This window comes from Lygodium microphyllum, chromosome 16, assembly GCF_053477565.2.
Source record: "Lygodium microphyllum isolate KBCC chromosome 16, Lygodium_microphyllum_v1.1.10, whole genome shotgun sequence".
In the NCBI taxonomy this organism is placed as follows: Eukaryota; Viridiplantae; Streptophyta; class Polypodiopsida; order Schizaeales; family Lygodiaceae; genus Lygodium; species Lygodium microphyllum.
This window is the reverse complement of record NC_141150.1, coordinates 31,731,155-31,748,542: the sequence shown is the minus strand read 5'-3', so window position 1 is coordinate 31,748,542 and position 17,388 is coordinate 31,731,155.

Here is a 17,388-nt window from a genome sequence, read left to right as displayed (position 1 = left end):
TGCTAAGAAAGATGATATTCGCAGTGGTAAGTTGCAGCAAGGAAACTATGCATCGTCTTCACGACAGAATGAAGACAAAAATAAACGTCTGTTTGTTATGCAGCATATGCTGAATGCTATTACAGGAAAGGGAACACATGATGATGTTTGGTATGTTGATTCAGGTGCATCCAATCATATGACCAGCCATGCAAAATGGTTTGGAGAGATGCAAGATTTGCAAAATGCAGGTTATGTGCAGACGGGTGATGATTCATGCCACCCAATTTCACACATTGGAAAAGTTCCCTTGTCCTTGCATGATGGTAAGACAAAGAGTTTTTCAGATGTATTACATGTGCTATCTATTACAAAGAACTTGGTGTCGTCGGTAAATGGTAGAGCAAGGGCTGCAAGTCAGATTTAATGCAAAGGGCTACTTTGTAGAAGACTTCAATGACAAGTGCAGGTTGGTAGCAAAGGGAACTAGAGTTGGATGTATGTCTACTCTGGATGCTAGAATTCCTACTACGAATGCTGCTATATATGCTAAAGGAAAAGGTATTGTTGCAGATATTGAAATTTGGCACAAACGCATTGGACATGCAAATGTACAAAGGCTGAAATTAATGCAGTCCAAAGGGTTGGTTACAGGTTTGCCTACATTTAGAGTTGCAAAATTTCATAAGGTATGCGAAGCATGTTAGTTTGGTAAGCAGGCAAGAAAACCCTTTTCACATGACAGAGATGTAAGCAGAAATATCCTTGATGTTGTGCATACAGACGTTTGGGGGCCTACACAAAATGTATCTCTTGGAGGCAGTTCATACATTGTCACATTTATTGATGATTGTTCTAGAAAGCTGTGGGTATATTTTATGAAGGAAAAGAGTGAAGCGTTTGAGCACTCTAGAACTTTCAAGGCTGCAGTTGAAAGAGAAACAGGCTTGAAAGTAAAGTGCTCGAGGTCAGATGGAGGGGGAGAGTACCTCTCGAATGAGTTCAGTGATTTTCTGAGGTCTCATGGGATAAAGAGACAATTCACATGCAGATATACCCCACAGCAAAATGGGGTTGCAGAAAGGAAAAACAGGCATATTGCAGAAGTTACATGTACCTTGATGGCTGAAAAGAATATGCCTAAGCATTTTTGGTCTGAGGCTGTTCATACTGCTGTTTATATTATGAACAAAACTCCCACAGCTGTAGTTCATGGGATGACTCCTGAAGAATGCTTTACTGGCAAGAAGCCTGATATATTGCACTTGAAGGTATTTGGCTGTGTTGCATACGTTCATGTGCCAGATGTCAAGATTGTGGGAGAGAAGGAAGGAGTCTCACTTGTAGCTTTCTTGCTTGCACAATGGGGGAATACACACAAAAGTGAAGGCTGAAAACAGTTTTCCTCTTCTTAGTTGTGTAAGCCAAAAGAACTCTAGTACATAGAAATAGAAGAACCCTATATATGGGTCTCAAACCAAACTCAACTAACTAAGGTGGCATACTAACTGAGCAACGAACTAGAGTAGATAAGGATAGCTGTCATCTAGCTATTATTCATGGGCGATGTACCAACTGCATCTATAGCTAACAAGTGTTAGAAGTCAAGCTCTTTCGTGAGTCTGTCTTTATGTATGATCGACATCGGTGACAGCTAGTGTGCAGCTGTCTGCATATGACTATATTGAATAAGTTGGTTCAGCTAGTAGGTGACCTGACTAGAGTTAGTCAGTGAGTTAGTCAGTCTAGTTAACACTTACACTAGGTTATCCTTATATAGTGTGAGTATTGCTTTTTATCAAATAATTGAAGAGATCACTCTCTCAGTCTCTCTCTTTTCCTTCAACATGGTATCAGAGCCTCATCCATGAGGCTGTGGGAGAATGGGCATGACAACTTGCAGTGCAAAGGAGATGGAAGTAAGGAATGAGGAAGAAGCCGGACACTTGCAAATGAAGCCATAGTCAAAGGGAAGATATGTATCAATGTCTATATGCATACATCTGACAGGAGGTCATTAAGGCTTGAAGGGAGGATTGAAGAGCTTGATTTGAATCATGCTGTGTAGCAGTTGATGACCAGCATTGGAAGCATTAAATAGTGGAATATGTATTAAAGAAATCAGCGCCTGAAAATCAGCGTGGACTGCCTCCTGAAAATCAGCGTGGACTGCCTCCTGAAAATCAGCGTAAACTGCCTGAAAATATGTGCCCTCTGGTCTGAAAATCTGCACCTGTTCCTGTTGGTCAACGTGATGAAGTATACACTTGTATGCTTGACATTAATGATGGCATTTTCACTTGGTAGCTGAAGAGTAATGAGCATGATGAGTGCTTGGCATCTCCCATACCTGAGGCAGCAGTAAAAACGTTGATATATTTAGCATACAGTCCACACGATTCCAAGAAAATGCGCCTCCTCAAGACAATACACAAGGGCATGTTAGTTGAAGATTATTGAGATTATGCAATAAGTTAGTGCTATGGGCAGCATTAGCAGCTCCATGTTCAGCCTGCATACAGACATGGACTGTATGTAAGATTGTGACAGATCTGTAATATACCAGCAGACAGTTCTTATCATTTGATAGTAGAACTGGCATACACAAACTTCATGGGATGTCTTATATTCATCAAGGCTGGAATGAAATGCCTTTGAAGAGTTAAAGTCTCAGACTTGTAGAGAGTTGACTGGCTGAAAATAGTTTCTACTCTTATGATAGTTTACATTTTGAAGATTGAGAGCCTATAGATGCTTACTTGGTCACAGTAAATGCTAGGAGGGTCTTCATGAATGCAAAGTACTTGTGAAGTACAGAGAGCATTGGATGCTCAAATCTGGACTAATTGAAGCTGAATAGAAACTGTCATCTGTGCTCATTGACTATGGGGGCTGATTACAAACAGTTGATGCAACTCTCGACTTGCCTCTCCCAGGATGGGGTTGACTCCTTGAAGACAGGTTGTCTTTGATCAATCGAATGCTCATGTATTAAGTTGTCATCAAGCAGTGAATGGATGGAATGTATTTGCAGCTCTTGGACTGAAATACACGGTGATTGAATGTCTTTGGTGGTGGTTGATTGAGATCTGTAGCCAGATTACTATGTTTTGGTACTTGCAGTACATGCAAAAAGTGTCAGATTGACTTGTTTGGAACCTCGTATGCAGAGGTCAACATATGGACTGCTGTAGGTGCATTTTTGGATCATATACACTCATTTCTGGACTATGAAGAAGCTGTTGGTCACTCAAGTTTTATGCTTACAGATTGCATGTCTGATCATAAACAGTTTGTTTGAATACATGCTGGCTTTGCATTGATTACAGTCCATATACACAGGTTGAAATATCTTAGTGATTGCTAAGTGTCAGGGGGAGCATGTACCAATGTTTTTGGACTGAAATACTGCGTATCTGAGCAGACAATAACCAGCAAACTGTCATAAACAGTCAAGGACTGAAGTCAATCAAGTGACTTATTGACTTGCAGGGAGTCAGGCAATTGACATACCGTCTGTTGCATCATGGCTAATGCACATGGGACTGATAATATCACGCAAATAGTTGGAGAAAAGCTAGACAACAAAAACTTTGCATTATGGAAATTCAGAATGAAAAATTTTCTGGTTGGCAGAGGATATTGGGACTTATGCATAGGAGATGAAGCAGCTCCTGAATTACCAGAAGTAAATGCAACAAATGAACAGAAGAGAGCTCACAGGTTATGGACTGAAAGAGCATGTAAGGTATTGCATTGGTTTTCACTATGTATATCAGATGCTATGGCTATTCAAATCACTGGTTGTGAGTCTCCAAAGGATGCTTGGGATATACCGATGAGAAATTATGGAACCATGACACATGCATGGAAGATTTAGTTGAAACAGCAGTTCAATAACATGTCCAGAAATGGTAGGAGCATCCAGGTGTATACCATGGAGATCAAGACCATAGCTGATCAGTTAGCCACCATTGGTTCAAGAGTATCATAAGATGATATGATTGCTGTTGCATTGAATGGTTTAGGGAAAGAATACAAAGCATTTGACACGTCCATCTCAGTAAGAGCAGATCCCCCTGACTGGGAAGAACTGGTTGCATTGTTGCTGCATGAGGAGGTCAAACTTGGTCTAAGTACAGGTTCCAGTGCCTCTCAGAGCAGAGACACTGTGTTATACTCTAGCCAGCATGGCAAAGGAGGCAGAGGCCGTGGTTCATATCGAGGTCGTGGCGACTCGTAATGCCTATGGACAGCAGCAGCAAGGAAATTGGCATGGTGCCAATACACAGGGCCAGCGAGAATCTGGTGGTTTTAGAGGTAGGGGGAGATCACCTCGAGGAAGAGGAGGTGGATCTGGATCTTGGCAGTCTATTGATTAGTCCAACAAGGACAAGGACTGTCATTATTGTGGTAAGTATGGGCACATAGCGAAGGAATGTTACAAAAAGCAGAATGACATGAAGACAAAAGGGAAACAGCATGGGCATTATGCATCCTCTAGTGGTGGTCAAGATGATCAGGTTGATAGACTCTTTGCCATGCAGCATGTGTCCAAGACTACATCAAGGCAAAACAAAGATGACAGGTGGTACATTGACTCTGGTGCGTCAAACCACATGACCCCGCATGGAGAGTGGTTTGATGAGATGGTTGCAGGTACACATGGTCATGTATGTACTGGGGATGATACCCAACATGACATAAAGCATAAAGGGATTGTTCCATTGATGATGCCTGATGGCAAGAAGAAAGGCCTGCATGATGTCTTACATGTACTGACCATAACAAAGAATTTGTTGTCTGTGGGTCAAATGGTAGAATAGAATCTGCAAGTGAGGTTTAACAAGGATGGATGTTTCATTGAGGAGTATGGAAATGGCTGCAAGCTAATTGCCAAGGGCAGAAGGGATGGCAGGATGTTTACTTTGGAAGCGACCATTCTTGAACTTAAAGCAGCTATGTTTGCTCATGATGAGAGTGCCATCAGAGATGTAGAGATCTGGCACAAGAGAATCGGACATGTAAATGTAAAAAAGCTGAAATCCATGCAACAGAAGGCAGTCGTACTTGGATTACCAAAATTCAAGTATAATGACTTTGGGCATGTGTGTCCTGCATGTCAGTTTGGGAAGCAGGCACAATTTCCTTTCATGAGACATGTACAAAACAACACTAGGCCTTTGCAGTTGGTGCACTCCGATGTCTGGGGACCGTCGCATAATGCGTCTTTTGGAGGTGCACGGTACTATGTCTCATTTATTGATGATTTTAGCAGGTACACTTGGCTGTACATTTTGAAGCATAAAGATGAGGTGTTTGAAGTCTTTAGAGACTTTAAAAAACATGCTGAAAATGAACTTGGTTGCTACATATCATGTTTGAGATCAGATGGAGGAGGTGAATATGTATCCAAAGAATTTGACAGATATCTTGCCAAGTATGGGATCAGAAGGCAGCTCACAGCAGAATGGTGTTGCAGAACGGAAGAAAAGAGTCTTAATGGAGTCAGCAAGAGCTATGCTAAATGAGAAGAGTTTGCCTAATGCCTATTGGGCTGAAGCAGTAGTGGCTGCAGTTTATGTGCTGAATCGCACTCCTACAGCAGGAATACATGCAGTCACCCCTTATGAGAAACTGTATGGTCATAGACCTGATATCAGGCACTTGAAAGTCTTTGGATGCATTGCGTATGTGCATATACCGGATGAGAAGAGGAAGAAATTGGATCCTAAGGCAGTGAAGAGTGTGTTTTTGGGATATGCACAGGAACGGAAAGCATACAAGTGTTATGTACCTTCTACGCATGAGACACTCATCAGCAGAGATGTAGTCTTTGATGAGTTAGCATCGTGGTATGGGAATCCTGTTGCAGTGTCTACTGATGGCTCACCTAGTATGAATCATACTGAAAATACTCCTGCAGAGAGTACTTCTATGAGTGGTACTTCTATGAGTACTTCTATGAGAGGACCACTCACAGCAGGCTATGAGTCATCAAGCAGTGACAGCTTAGACAGCGAATTGGGGATTCCGTCTGTTATGACGCCAGGTGCTAGGCAGAGCCGTTATGTGCTGCCTTATGAGAGGCAAGCTCAGAGTGAGCCACAGCTCAGGATATCAGAGAGGATTAGGAGACCTGTTGACAGGTTTACGTACACTGGTTATGCTGCAAAGCATTATGCTTACATGACAAAGGTGATGGAGATCAAAGAACCAGATACTTAGGATGAAGCAGTAAAGGATGAAAATTGGTGCAATGCTATGGATGAAGAGATGAATGCCTTGGCTGAAAATCAGACTTGGGACTTGATGCCACTGCCTGATGGGAAAAAGACCATTGGCTGCAAATGGGTCTATAAAATCAAATGTAAGTCTGATGGCAGTGTGGAAAGATACAAAGCTAGGCTGGTTGCTAAAGGATATGCTGAACAGTATGGATTGGATTATGATGAAACATTCAGCCCGGTTGCAAACATGGCAACCATACGTACAGTAATTGCCTTGGCAGCTGCAAAAGGCTGGAAATTGCAGCAGATGGATGTCAAGAATGCATTCCTCAACGGTGATTTAACAGAGGATGTATATATGGTTCAGCCGAAAGGGTATGAGCACCCTGATTTTCAGCATTATGTGTGCAGGCTGAAAAAGGCACTATATGGGCTGCCGAGAGCCTGGCATGCTAGGATCAACAGCTACTTGCAGAGCCTTGGATTTGTTGTTGGCAGGGCTGATCACAGCCTTTTCACAAAGAAGACTGACAGTGGCTTGGTAGTGCTGGTCATTTATGTTGATGACCTGATAATTACTGGAGATGATGACATGGGAATTCAGTAGGCAATGAAGATGCTGAAATCTGAATTTGACATGAAAGATCTAGGAGATCTGAAGTATTTCTTGGGTATTGAGGTTGTAGCAGCTGAAAATGGTTTATGGCTGATGTAGAAGCATTAAGCCATGGAAATGCTTGTGAAGTATGGCATGGCTGAATGCAAACCACTCGATACACCTTTGGATCAGAATATAAAGCTAGACATGAACATTGGGGCTGAAGCTGAAGATGTGACTATGTACAGGCAGATGGTGGGTAGTCTGATTTACTTAACCATCACTAGGCCTGACTTGAGTTATGTTGTAGGGTTGATAAGCCAGTTTATGCAGAAGCCAAGGAAGCCACAGTTAGATGCAGTTAGACGCATCATGAGGTATGTTAAGTCCACTGTAGACTATGGGCGGTTCTATGTCAGAGATAAGCCCTTGACACTGATTGGATGCACAGATGCAGATTGGGCAGGATGCTCATTTGACAGACGGTCTACGAGTGGCTATGCTTTTGTCTTTGGTAGTGGCATGATCAGCTGGAGCAGCAAGAAGCAGCCTACAGTTGCTTTATCTAGTACTGAGGCTGAGTACAGGGGAGCTGCATTGGCAGCATGTGAGATTGCGTGGCTGCTCAAGCTTATGGCTGACTTGGATATACAGGTTGATGCTCCAGTGACACTGTTATGCGACAATCTCAGTAGTGTACTCCTAGCCATGAATCCAGTTTACCATGCTAGGACAAAACACATAGAGGTACACTACCACTTCATTCGAGAGATGGTCCTTGCAGGAAAGGTTGATCTCATGCATGTGAGGACTGATGAGCAAGTTGTAGATATCTTTACCAAGTCTCTAGGTAAAGATAAGTTTTGTGGTTTTAGACAGCTACTTGGTGTGCAGATGCTGACTTGAGCTTGAGGGGGAGTGTTAGAAGTCAAGCTCTTCCGTGAGTCTGTCTTTATGTATGACCGACATCGGTGACAGCTAGTTTGCAGCTGTCTGCATATGACTATATTGAATAAGTCGGTTCAGCTAGTAGGTGACCTGACTAGAGAGTCAGTGAGTTAGTCAGTCTAGTTAACACTTACACTAGGTTATCCTCATATAGTGTGAGTATTGCTTTTTATCAAATAATTGAAGAGATCACTCTCTCAGTCTCTCTCTTTTCCTTCAACAACAAGTCAGTGACATAAATGCACAACGGTCACCCTGGCATATCATGAGTGGAGCTCGATATCTCAATACTCCCCCTCGAGCTCAATCCCAATTCCTGCACACCAAGCAGGTCTCTGAACTTGCGCAGCTTCTCTGCGCCCAATGCCTTCATAAATATGTCAGCTACCTGATCCTCTGTGCTGACATAAACTAGATCAATAAGACCTAGTAAAACCCTCTCCCGCACATAGTGATAATGCACCTCAATGTGCTTTGTTCTAGCATGATAGACTAGGTTATTTGCCAAGTGTATACTGCTCATGTTGTCACAATAAATGACAACTGGCCCATCTGTAGGCTGATGCATATCATAAAGTAGCTTATGCAACCAAGCTACCTCACATGCAGCCATTGCTGCACCTCTGTACTCAGCCTCTGTGCTCGACAAGGCAACTGTAGGCTGTTTCTTGCTGCTCCAAGTGACTGCAGCACTCCCAAAAGAGAACATATATCCACTAGTAGATCGTCTATCAGAAATACTACCAGCCCAATCAGCATTAGTGTATCCATGCAACTGTATCTGAACCCCAGTCTCATAAAATAGTCCATACTGCAATGTGGACTTCACATACCTGAGTATGCGTCTAGCCGCATCCAAATTTGGTTTCCTTGGAGCCTGCATAAAATGACTTACCAATCCAACACCATAGCTCAAATCTGGCCTGGTAATAGTCATATAAATCAAACTTCCTACTATGCGTCTATACATAGTAGGGTCTTCGAGAAGCTCACCTGCATCTGCGCTCAACTTCACATTCTGCTCCAAAGGAACTGAAATAGGCTTACAGCCTGTCATCCCATATTTGGACAGCATGTCCAATCCATACTGCCTTTGCAAGAGCCATATCCCACTTGGTGATCTAATCACCTCAATGCCCAAGAAATAACATAGCTCTCCCAAATCCTTTATCTCAAACTTTTGCTTCAATAGCATTTTCACATGAAGGATATCTTCATCACTATCACCTGTGATAATCAAATCATAAACATAAATGACAAGTAGCATAATACATTTCTCTATTTTTCTCACATAAAGTGAGAAATCTGCCTTGGAAATCTGAAAGCCAATAGTGACAAGATACTGTCCTATCTTATCAGACCATGCTCTAGGTGCTTGCTTCAAGCCATACAAGGCTTTCTTCAACCTCCAAACAAACTCAGGATGAACAGCATGCACATAACCTGGTGGCTGCTCCATATAGACCTCTTCTTGCAAATCACCATGCAAGAAGGCATTCTTTGCATCCATCTGATGTAAAGACCATCCCTTTGATGAAGCCATAGAAATGACTGCTCTTACGGTTGCCATCCTTGCAACTGGACTGAATGTTTCTTCATAATCAATGCCATATGTTTGTGCATACCCCTTGACTACTAATCTTGCCTTGTATCTATTCACAGAACCATCTGCATTGTGTTTCACCTTATAAACCCACTTACAACCAATTGCATTCTTATCTTTAGGCAAAGGTATCAATTCCCATGTAGCATTTGCTTCCAAGGCATCAATTTCTTCATCCATGGCTTTCTCCCATTTTTCTTTTCCCATGGCTTGCTCAAAAGAAGTGGGTTCTGGTTCCTATATCACTTTGACCATATATGCATAGTGAATGGCTGTAAATCCATCATATTTCACCCTATCCACAGGATACCTAGCTCTAGTAGACCTGCACAAAGTAGGTTCACTCCCAGGTGCTCTCAAAATATCCTTGGTCTTTCTTACTCCAGGTGTAACAATAGAAGGAATACCCAACTCATCATCAATGCTCTGTTCTGAGCCACTGGATTCACCATCCACATAAGAGTGACCTGCATTCACATCAAACATGGGCTGATCTACCTTCTCTTTTCCTTTTCGTGAAACCTGCATACCACTATCTGCATTGTTTTGAGGAGATTCTCCTGATCTCAATCTGCCTGTCCATGGCGAAGAATGTGAACCACTGCTAGAGGACACTCCAGGTCCACTAATATTTTGTGACTGCTGCTGTGAATACTGTGCAGCATTACCATTTTGTGCATCTACATCATCAATCATATTTAGTGGTTTATACCAGCTACTCATCTCATAAAAAACAACAACTTTGCTCACTATAAACTTACGAGTAGAAGGGTTATAGCATCTATATCCTTTCTGCTGCAGAGAGTAACCAATAAAGATGCACTTCTCAGCTTTTGGATCCAACTTGGATCTCAACTCATCTTGCACATGAACATAGGCAATGCAACCAAAAATCTTCAAATGAGAAATATCTGGTTTTCTACCAGTATACCTCTCCTCTGGAGTCATCCCATGTATTGTTGCAGTGGGAGTCCTGTTCATTATGTAGACTGCTGTAGCAACTGCTTCAGCCCAGTAATAATCTGGCAAGTCTTTTTCATTGAGCATGGCACGAGATACCTCTCCAATATGCCTGTTTTTTCTTTCTGCAATTCCATTTTGTTGTGGGGTATGACTGCATGAATATTGCTGCTTTATGCCATGCTCCTGCAGGAACCTTGCAAACTCATTTGAGAGGTACTCTCCCCCTCCATCTGACCTTAGGCATTTTATTTGCAGGCCTGTTTCTTTTTCAACCATAGCTTTAAGAGTTTTGAAATACCCAAAAACTTCACTTTTCTTTTTCATAAAGTAAACCCAAACATTTCTGCTATAGTCATCAATAAAAGTGACAAAATAATGACAGCCTCCAAGAGATGCAGCTTTAGTAGTCCACACATCAGAGTGGATTAATTCCATGGCTTCTTACTCTCTTGAACATGTCTAGGAAATGGTTTCCTTGCCTGTTTTCCAAACTGACAAGCTTCACATACCTTATGCATTTCTACAACCTTGAATTTAGGCAATCCTGCAACAATATTTTGGGCTTGCATTGATTTAAGTCGCTGTACATTAACATGACCAATGCGTTTATGCCAGATATCAATATCTGCAACTACACCGGTCCCATGTGCAAACATTGCTGCACTCAATTCAGGCATGTCTGTATCCAACGTAAACATTCTGCCCTTTTTCTTTCCTTTTGCTATCAAGCGACCTTTATTTTTCATATCCTCAACAAAGCATCCATGAGAATTAAATCTGACCTGCAAGCCCTTCTCAACCATTTGACCAACAAAAACTAGGTTCTTGGTGATATTCGGGACATGAAATACATCCGACATGTATTTCTTTTTCCCATCCTGCATAGACAAAGGAATATTTCCAATCTGCACAATAGAATGTGCAGTATCATCACCAGTCTCCACAAATCCTGGTTTTTCCATTTTCTTTGCATCCTGCATCCATTCTACATGACCTGGCATGTGGTTTGATGCACCTAAGTCAACATACCACACATCGTTGCTTTCTTCTGCACTTGTCACAGAATTGGTCATGTGCTGCACCATAAACAAATGCTCATTTCTGTCATCACCCTGTCTACTAGAAGATGCATAATTCCCTTGTTGCAATTTTCCATTCATGATGTCATTCTGCTTTTTATAGCAGTCTTTAGCCATATGACCCATTTTACCACAGTAGTAGCATTCAACATTGTTGTTTGCATTTTGGCCTCTTTGCCATCCACCACGACCTCTTTGGCTCCCCCTGCCTCTAGAGTTACCATGTCCTCCTCCATAGAACTGGTTTTCTTGAGTTTGCTGCATATTCTGATTTCTACCACGGCCTCCAGATTGGCCTCCTCTACCTCTGCCTCTACCTCTTCCAGCATTTGAGTAGAAGACAGCTTCTTTTGAAGTTCCTCATGAAGAAGATGCACCACCATTTCTCTGCTCCTCAAAAATTAGAAGAGCAATCAACTCCTCAAAATTAGGAAATCTTTCACGGACGGAAATGGATGTTCGGAACTATGCATAATCCTTTCCTAGACCATTCAAGGTCACAGAAACTAAATCATCATCTTCCACTGGCGACCCAATGGAAGCAAGTGCATCTGAAATCTTCTTCACCTTCATGTGGTAGTCATTGATGCTCATACTTTCTCTTTGCACATTGTGCAACTCTTGCTTGAGCTGCATTTTCTTGGTTTGCGTATTTGTGCTATACATTTTTGACAAAGTATCCCATGTCTCCTTTGGTGTACTTGCATCTTGAATATGCACAATCATAGAGTCTGAAATGCTGATAGACAGCCAGTACATAACTTTCCTGGCTCTCTCATGCCATGCTTTAAATGCCTGCATTTGCTGTTGATTGGGAACATCAGGAAGAACTCGTTCTTCTTCATTTCCTGCAACGAATTCTCAATATCCTTTTCCCATAAGGAAATTCGTCATTCTGAACTTCCATGCTTGGAAGTTGTTCTTGTCAAGCTTTTCAGTGACAATCTGTGAAAGAGAATCAGACGCCATTACAGAACACTACAAAAAATTCTGTCACTGCAAAGAACACAGCTTCAGCCTCACAAGGGCAACTCTGCAAAACTGACGAAAGTGGTATTTGACCACACAGTCACTTCCTAGTGACGATTTTGCATCAACAGGTAATAAGGTTAATTCTGTGACTCCCAATGTCTCTGCGCACAGGCATACGATGCAATTTCTACAGTAACTTTTCACCGACCTGTAGAACAGTGGTCGCACAGCATAAAACAACGCCTTTTCTTGAGTGCGTGTAGAAAACTTCCGCCTCCAAAATAGGCCCCGAAATGGCCTCAAATAAAAAAACTAGAGCAACCAAGGGCTAAAGCCCTTGCCCGCAGCATATACTGCCCTCTTGCTATACTGCGAAGGGCGTCTCAATCTGAGACAATGTACTCTTGCACTTTCTGGCTGTGCTACCTGCAGAGACTTGCTCCCAAAACAGAAAAATGAAAGTAACACTGGTCTTCTTACCAGAACACCGCAAGCTTGGCTTGCTTTCTTGAGCTCCTTACCACGAACAAGGCTCTGTTACCATGTCAAGATTGTGGGAGAGAAGGAAGGAGTCTCACTTGTAGCTTTCTTGCTTGCACAATGGGGGAATACACACAAAAGTGGAGGCTGAAAATAGTTTCCTCTTCTTAGTTGTGTAAGCCAAAAGAACTCTAGTACATAGAAATAGAAGAACCCTATATATGGGTCTCAAACCAAACTCAACTAACTAAGGTGGCATACTAACTGAGCCATGAACTAGAGTAGATAAGGATAGCTATCATCTAGCTATTATTCATGGGCGATGTACCAACCGCATCTATAGCTAACAAGTCGGTGACATAAATGCACAATGGTCACCCTGGCATATCGTGAGTGGAGCTCGATATCTCAACACCAGATGAGCTACGAAAGAAGCTTGATCCAAAGGCAGAAAAATGTGTTTTTATTGGATACTCTTTAGAGCAGAAAGGGTATCGCTGTTATAACCATGTCACATGTAAGTTCAGAGTGAGCAGGGATGTCATCTTTGATGAAATGAGCAGTTGGTATGAATTGGATGATGATGATGATCATGATGCTCATGTACAGGCTGAAAAGCAAGAATCACGGACTCTTAGTGGACCAAAGACATCATCTGGTAGTCCTTGTTCTAGGAGACTAAGGAGTACCTCTACATCTTTAGATGCATCTAGTAGCACTACAGGTAAAGACAAAGGAAAGAATAAAGTGTCAGATGGCATTGATGCAGTTCTTGATGGAGACTCCAGTGTATATGGATCAACCAGCAAGTTATGAAGATTTAGAACATCTCACGTATGTGTGCAGGTTGAAGAAGGCGCTCTATGGGCTCAAGCAAGCACCTAGAGCATGGTCTGACAAGATCAGAGAGTATCTTGTCAATATTGGCTTTTATGTTTCTGATGTTGATCACTCACTTTATGTGAGAAAGGGAGATGCAAGTTTGGTCATCATAGTCATCTATGTGGATGACTTGATTATTACAGGTGATAGTGATAGTGGGATTGCTGAAGTCAAGGATATTTTGAAGAAGAAGTTTGAGATGAAGGATTTAGGTGAGCTAAGGTACTTCCTTGGAATTGAGGTGATCAGATGTGATGATGGTATATGGCTGTCCCAAAGACAGTATGGCTTGGATATGTTGTCCAAGTATGGTATGACAGCATGCAAACCACTTTCAGTCCTGTTAGAGCACAATGTAAAGTTGAGTGCTGATGTTGGGAATGAGATAGAAGACCCTACTATGTTCCGGAGGATAGTGGGGAGTTTGATCTACATGAGCATTACAAGGCCAAACTTGAGCTATGCTGTTGGTCTTGTGAGTCAATTTATGCAATACCTAGAAAGTCACATTTGGATGCAGTCAGATGCATATTGAGATATGTGAAGTCCACATTACATTATGGACTTTTCTATGAGGCAGGTACAGATGTACAGATGTTTGGATACACAGATGCAGATTGGGCTGGTAGTATGTCGAATAGAAGATCTACTAGCGGATACATGTTCTCTCTTGGTAGTGCAACAGTTGCTTGGAGCAGCAAAAAGAAATCTACAGTTGCTTTGTCGAATACAGAGGCTGAGTATAGAGGTGCTGTTGTTGCTGCATGTGAGGTAGTATGGCTACAAAATTTAATGGCTGATTTGGATGTACAGGTGGAAGGTCCAATTATCATTTATTGTGACAACATGAGCAGTATACAGTTGGCTAGGAACCCTGTGTTCCATGCCAGGAAAAAACATATTGAGGTACACTACCACTTTGTGAGAGAGAAGGTACTAGCAGGTGAGATTGACTTAGTGTATGTCAGCACACAGGATCAGATAGCTGACATCTTCACGAAGGCATTGGGTACAGAGAAGCTTCAAAAGTTTCGAAGCTTACTTGGAGTTGCAGAGATGCAGTTGAGCTTGAGGGGGAGTGTTGAGATGACAAGCTCAACACATGCAGACATTGATGATGGACCACCTGGTTAGATGGGTCCACACATCTACACTTAGCATGTCGGTGATCATTATGACTCTCACATGGCCATTGACTCATTACTTATTATATTCAGGTTGTTACACCTATTTACAGCTGGCATAGTTATAGCGCTAGTCGACTAGTGTAGTCGGTTATGCATTGTTTGACATAGTAGGCCACTTTCCTTTATATTATATCTTATCTATACTTTGTGTATATTGTAAAGAGTGTGGAAGAAGAAGAAGAAATCAAAAAGAAAACGTTTTGGCCTCCATCTCTCTTCTTGTCTCTTGAGTGAGCTTCTCCTTGTGCATTCTGTGTGTGTTCGACGCAGCATCTTGAGCAAGTCCCCCCACCACATGATTCTTGACAAACAGGAGGAGAGAAGACAAGAGAGGGAGCAGCAACAAAAGGAGATCGAGTCTATGACCGATCAACTACACCTGGGAAGGAAAGAGCACGAGAATATGAGCAGAGAACTCAAAGCCCAGGAGTAGAAGCTCGTAACCCTAGCACAGAAGTAGGGGGAGAGCATGGAAAAAATGAACAAAGAGCAGAGGAATGGGCCGCGCAGAACGAGAAACCGGTGAAGACACTGGCACGGCACCTCGCTTTGGTGGAGAAAGAAAAAATCCTTGCAAAAAGTAGAGTAGACACCGCCCAGACAGCCTTCAGTACCCAACAATAGGCCTTCCTCAACACATTACTGGACAGTGGCCAGAGGGAAAGGAGTCGTTGGAGGTGGTGCAGAAAAAACTGAGCATCGCACGCAGGGCCCTACATGTGGGGCTACAGATGCCACCCCAACCTGCAGAGGTTAGGCTGAGCTTAGAAGAGCAACAGAAGTACCTACTACTAGTTGGCCCAACCCCCTAGGAGTTGAAGGCACTGGGCTTTGAGAAAGGATCGCAACTAGAAGACCGGCAGGGGGAGGAGGCTGACCTTGAATTCGTCATGAGGAGAACCAGGAAGAGATAATCCCACAACCCCCTTCGCCGCATGTTCAAGAACAACAACAGATTGATCTGCCCTTGGAAAAACAAACCGCGCTAAGGGAGAGACGGAGAAAATTAGTTGAAGAAACCAGGAGGCAGTTAAGAGCCAAACTAGTCGTACGGCTGTCCACACCCCTCCCACCGTGCCCCGATGACCTCCCTGCTAGATTCCATGCAGAGCTCGTGATTTGGGAATGGCAAGAAAATGAAAAGAACCCTTTCACCTTCAGCTTCCTCATGCCTAACAGCCTGCAGAGGGTCCTACCGATGAAGGTAATGGAGGAGGTGATCGCGACTGGCGGCCGACTGGGACAAAAATGGCTGGAAGAAAGAGAGAAGAACCCCACTCTATGGGGCACAGAGGAAGCAGAGTTTTGGCAAGACAAGGTGTTCAAAATACCACATATTGTACATGGCTACAACTGCCAACCCCTATGGAGAAGGGGAGTGTGCGATATTAGCATGCTCGCCTGGATGGCATTTTGTAACACCCTGCCCTATGAGAGGAACGACCCCACATTCATGGCGTATCCTCGTAGGGTAGGTGTGGATTTTGTTGCCACCCTCCATGGGCATCATGATTTCCCCATCATCTACAACTCCAATGCCGCCTCCTTTGAGCATGCCCTCCTTTTTGACTCGGGAAGCCTAAATGATTCTATGATGCGCTTTCTCGTGGACTTCTCTTCATGTCCCGATCTAGCCTTTATAACTATCTATAATTATCTTAAGCTACTTAAGCTACTACTCAAGCAGGACATGGATCCCCAAGAGGAACACCAAGGAAAAGGGAATTCTCTTGCAAGAAAATCTATCTTGTAACATCAACAAGCTTGTCTATTAGGGTTTATATGATCACAATGAAGTAAAGAACACCAGACACAACAAATCTTCATGCAACATCATGTAGATCTCCCACGGATTTGATAGAATCAACCATATTCTTCAATATCTTCACAAAATCCATCAATAGAACAAAGAAATCAAAGGAATACACCGCTTTGAATGGAAATACATCACATAGTATTCATCTTCAATATCTTCATAGTCTTCTCTCTCAATCTCTCACATACAATCACTCTGTTTTAGTAGAATTGGCTATCTCTGACTCTCTCTCTCTCTCTCCATCAATACTACATCATCTCCTCACCACAATCTCTCATAATCACTCTCAATAATCCTTCTTAGGTCGTGGATACCCCTCCCAAGAGGTATGTCTGATATGAAGAGTCACCAGAGCCACTACAGTGTCCTTTCATAGCTCACTACTGTCACTTCACTCCAGTCTTTACTTGAGTCTTCAGCAGCTACTTCTTTCACTTCTTTTAGCTCTTTTGCACTTGTATTCACCTCTTTCCAAGGTTAGAAAACTTTCACAAGCTACACTCTCATCCAACAGAACACATACAGAAGCATACAGAACAGTCATAGTATAGTACCAGAATAGCTACAGTACAGTTACAGTACAGAGACAGAAGCTCTACAGAAGACCTACAGAAGGTTACAGAAGGTCATCAAAACCTCATAACTCATACT